The sequence below is a fragment of the Sciurus carolinensis genome, chromosome 15 (genome assembly GCF_902686445.1).
Source record: "Sciurus carolinensis chromosome 15, mSciCar1.2, whole genome shotgun sequence".
NCBI lineage: Eukaryota > Metazoa > Chordata > Mammalia > Rodentia > Sciuridae > Sciurus > Sciurus carolinensis.
In genome coordinates this window covers 58,745,879-58,750,625 of record NC_062227.1, presented here as the reverse complement: position 1 = coordinate 58,750,625, position 4,747 = coordinate 58,745,879, and the positions used below count along the sequence as shown (strand labels likewise).

Genomic DNA, 4,747 nt, shown 5'->3' with positions numbered 1-4,747 from the left:
TTCTAGTGGAATTATCCATTTCTTTGGTTTAAATTAGGTTAATTTAAGCTAAATTTATCTGTTTTAGGGTTAGTCTTAATAAATTGCATTTTCTTTGAAAATGACTGATTACCTTAAACTGAATTTGCAAAATTATTCATATACATAAAACTGAGAAAAACATAACTGGACCTAAATTTTCCTATTATTCTGTAGTGATTTTCTTCTGTCATTTTCTTATATTATATATTTAGATTTCCTCTTTCTCCTCCTGAAATAGATAGTATTCCTTTCCATTTAGATTACCTACTACTTTATTTATTCTGCTTTTTGGTAAAACGGTAGCTGTTAGATATAGCTTTAGTTTGTTAATTTTCAGGTTTCCTATCCATTAATTCCTAATTTATTTATGATAATTTCTTCTCTATGTTTTTCTTTGTTTAATCCATTGCTGTTTTACAAACTTTTTGAACTGTATTTCTAACATTTTGATTCCTGCAAATATTTAAAGTTATGCATTTTTCTTTGATCGTTTCTTCAGCTAGATTTTTATATCAAACTGTTTAAATCAATGTGTCATAATGATTTTTAAGAAATAATTCTGAGAGTTCTGCAGCACCGGCGCTTGCTGTGTGCATCACTTCCGGGCGGCGTGGAGCCAAGTGGTCAACGGCCTGTAGAGCAACATGCCTAAGTTTTATTGTGAATACTGCATACATACCTCACCCATGACTCCCCATCTGTGAGAAAGACACATTGCAGGGGTAGGAAACACAAAGAGAATGTGAAAGACTACTATCAGAAATGGATGGAAAAGCAGGCCCAGAGCCTGATTGACAAAACGACGGCTGCATTTCAACAAGGAAAGATACCTCCTACTCCATTCTCTGCTCCTCCTCCAGCAGGTGCTATTATCCCCCCTAGACTTCTGGGTCCTCCTCACCCTGGTAGGGTGCCAGCACCTCACATGGGAGGTCCTCCCGTGATGCCAATGATGGGCCCTCCTCCTCCTGGCACGAAGCCACCCATGGGAGGCTACATGCCAATGGTGCCTGGGCTCAGTGATGAGACCTCCTGCTCGGCCCACAATGGCACCCACTCGGCCAGGAATGACAGGACCAGACAGATGAGGATGGAGGGAGCCTCTCAGATTTATATTACTCCTTCTGCTTCACCAGGAGATCATGGTGCTGTGACCGGGTGTTTTCTAACAGTATGACAACGAAGACTTGCTCCCCATTTCTATCAAAGAGAATAGTTTCAGAGGGGAGAAATCGGAAAGAAAAAGTACAGTTTTCATTTGTATTGTGAAATGTGAAAATAAAGTTGTCAGTTCTTTTAGTTAGAAGAAGAAGAAGAAAGAAGAAGAAGAAGAAGGAGGAGGAGGGGGGGGGGAGGGGGAGGAGGAGGAGGAGGGGGGGGAGGGGGAGGAGGAGGAGGAGGAGGAGGGGGAGGGGGAGGAGGAGGAGGAGGGGGAGGGGGAGGAGGAGGAGGAGGAGGAGAAGAAGAAATACTGCAGGCCCCAGCCCAAACGTTCAAGTCCTTCCTCACTATCCCTTCTCCTGGGCTCTGCTCCCCGCTCAGTCTTCTCTTTCCAGCCTCCTTATTTTATGCCTGCCATTTCCTCCATGCAAATACCCTTCCCCTCCTCTCGCCACAACAGGAGCACACCTGGCCTTGAACCCCCAGCTGAAAATAGTTTTTCTCTTATTCTGGACTCCTGTAATGTTTTTTTTTTTTCTCTACTTACCTTAGCGCCTTTGTCTTTCGCTCTGACAGTACAGTTATGTTCACATTTCTAGTCTTCCCTCCTAACATAAAGACTCCAGAGAGAATAATTCTGCCTGATATATCTTAGTGTCCCACAAAACATCTAGCGCAATGAAAATACTCCATAAATATGTGTTGAATGAATGAGGTCAGTCTCAGTGCTTAATAAGAATAGAAATAAATACTGCTTTAAAGATTAATCATTTTTCTGGGCTTCAGGGACACTATCATCCCATAAAGTAAGGAACTGGGGTTTTACAGTGATTTGATCTGTTCATGAAATAGAATTTTTAAAGGGGCCACTCATTATTGAAGGGGCCAACTAATGGAGTCCAAGCTCTCTGGTCCCCCAGGCCCACACCGGCTCCTCTGGTGCATGAACCCCCCTGCCCCCTGGGGCATGTCTGCTCAGGCTTCTCTACTGTCCTGATCCCACCAGGGCCTGACCTCTGTCTTTCCCTCTCTGAAGACTTCCCCAACCTCCCAGAACTCAAGAACAGGTTTTCTTATGGACTCTCAGAACAAATTTGTCATTCTACTGTACTTATCAGGGATGGCTTTGTGTGTTGAGGGAGTGACTAAATTTCTTGTCTTCCCAAGTAGGCTACATCCTTTGAGGGCGGGAATGATAGCTTACGTCTTCTGTTCCTAACCTTGAACAACTGGATCAGATCCAATAATATCACTAAGAGGCTTCTGAGAACCTTAGCCCAGCCCTACATACAGCCTCCCCAGAGGGAACTGCCATAGAAAATCCAGTCACAGCATCTCAGACACCTACCCATATGTCCTCCCTCAAAGAGAAGCCTACCGTCAGGTTTTCCCTCTGAAGTTCCATCTCTGAGGACCGGGCTGAGTGAGCACTTTTTGACAGACAAGCCATGCCTTGGCCACTACATAACGAACCCACCAGGTGCTAGTAAACTGTCAACTGGTCACACCATTCTGGTTGTGAAGAGGAACAGGGAGGGGACAGGAAAGCAAGAGATAAGGAAAACTGAAAAAGCAAAAACCTGGCAGAGTTTATCCCTAGAGCAATTGTGGGCAGGGGTTGGGAGTGGGGGATGGGGATGAAATTACCCTCCCAGCTCAGGTTACAATGCTACTCCCTTACACAGTTGCTTCCGAGGTCCCAGAGGAAAAGAAGAAGCTGCAAGTGTTCAAAACACAATAGGACCCAAAACTTGACAGTACAGGAAATCAGCTCGTGAATGGGGAAGCGTAAGTCATATGTTCTCCAACAGTGGTACTAGGGCAAATTTTCCAGCAATAGAAATAAAATAAAGCTAAACTATGAGTGCCACCTGGTGGACAGTGGCACCACTGCATGAGGTTCCTCCAACGTGAGAGATCGGGTGGCCCTGGGTAGCCTGGACGTGATCTTCTGCTCTTGTCCATATCCTCATCTTACCAGTGACATTGTGCCACTTCCCTATTGTGTGGGACACTGGGGTTAAAGGCCTGAGTCCCCATGTTCTGAGGATTCTTGATGTGAGCAGCAGGCGACACAGGACAGAGACACGGGGGGAGCTGATGAGAGAGAAGGGGTGATGCCATTAACTGGCACAACAAGAAGAGAAACCCTGACGCACACACACAAATGTCTAGGTACACTCGTCAAGTCACACATAAAGTCCTGAGGGTCCCTTCACCTCTCACCATCTCCTGCAAAAGTGGACTGCACACTCTCCCTTTTCCTGACTCCTTTGCCCTTTGAGATTCCCCTTTGTCCTTGAAGTTCATTTTCGCCTATGCAACTCTTGGGGTGGGTGGCTGTAAATCCTATGGCACTGTGATCTGCACAGGGACCGGCACCCCTCTGAGGATCTCCTTGGAAAAGTTGTGCCATTCATTCATTTTACTTTCCATCCTTGCCTGTGGCAGGGGCTTAAATGTGTCATGCAAATTTGAATTGCTAGTCAAGACTGCAAGTGAGGCTGGAACTGGACTCCTGGGTTCAATCTCGAAAGCGGTTCAGCCTAGCAGCTGCCGTTTCAGACAAGCTCCTTGGCAAGGGGATCAATGAGACAGCATTTATCTTCCTGACAGAACGGCCCCCTAAGAGGCTGTTTGTTTTTGTGCTGGCACTGCAGCTGAGGAAGATGTGACTTAGATCCCAGCCCCACCTTGTGACTTCGCAAGGGGACAGATTTTCCTCACCATAGTGACAAAACTGAGGCCACTAACAGGACAGAAGCCTGGGGTTATAGGTCCTGCTGCCAGACAGAGGTCCTCAGCAGAGGCCGGGCTGGAGAGTCACACACTGCTCAGGCTGGAGACTTCTCTTTGTGGGCTGAGCGGTTGGCTGGCTTCCATTTGCACAGCAAGAAGTGTGTGTCTGCACCACACAGACCGGGAGTGGATCCTGGCCTGGCCACCAGCCAGTTCTGAAATCTGTAAGTCACTTCTCCTCTCTGGATCTCACACTTTTGCCCCATAAAATGGGAATAACGCTGTTTTCCTCACAGGGTAATTGTAAGAACTAATAAATTCATCAGTGTCTACCACACATAGGACCCAATCTTAATTCCCATTTATAGTTTTTATCTCTGAAAAAGTGGGGGAAATAGTTACTTCTGTTGGTGCTGTGTATGTGCTTCTGATCCTTTTTCTTTTGCACAGGGATAATAACAATGAAAATGTATTTCTTTGGACATCAGAGCCTTTTAAAAAACACTTATTTTGCATGGAAGTAATTACCACTTAGATATAATGTTTTCATAAAGTTTTCTTTGTATTATTTTAAATAGCTAATATGTTATCCCTATAAAACAAAAACAATTGGATATTTCAAAAACCAGAAAATTTGGTTGGATTTGCAACCAATGTTATATTTTGTTCAGATAATACTCCATAAGCAAATAAGTTTTTGCCATGGCTATACCTCACTCCCTGCTTAGTAGAAGAAATATTTATTATATGCTTAAATGTGTTAGGCATGGTTGTTTTCTCATGTGTGCATTTCCTAATTTTTTTCAGAAGCAGTAAAATCCACTGC

The 4,747-nt window shown here is 44.6% G+C and overlaps 1 pseudogene; it reads left to right on the top strand.

Moving 5' to 3' along the window:
* Positions 1-665: 665 nt before the first annotated feature.
* On the top strand, positions 666-1,109 carry LOC124965203 (U1 small nuclear ribonucleoprotein C-like; annotated as a pseudogene).
* The last annotated feature ends 3,638 nt before the right edge of the window (positions 1,110-4,747 follow it).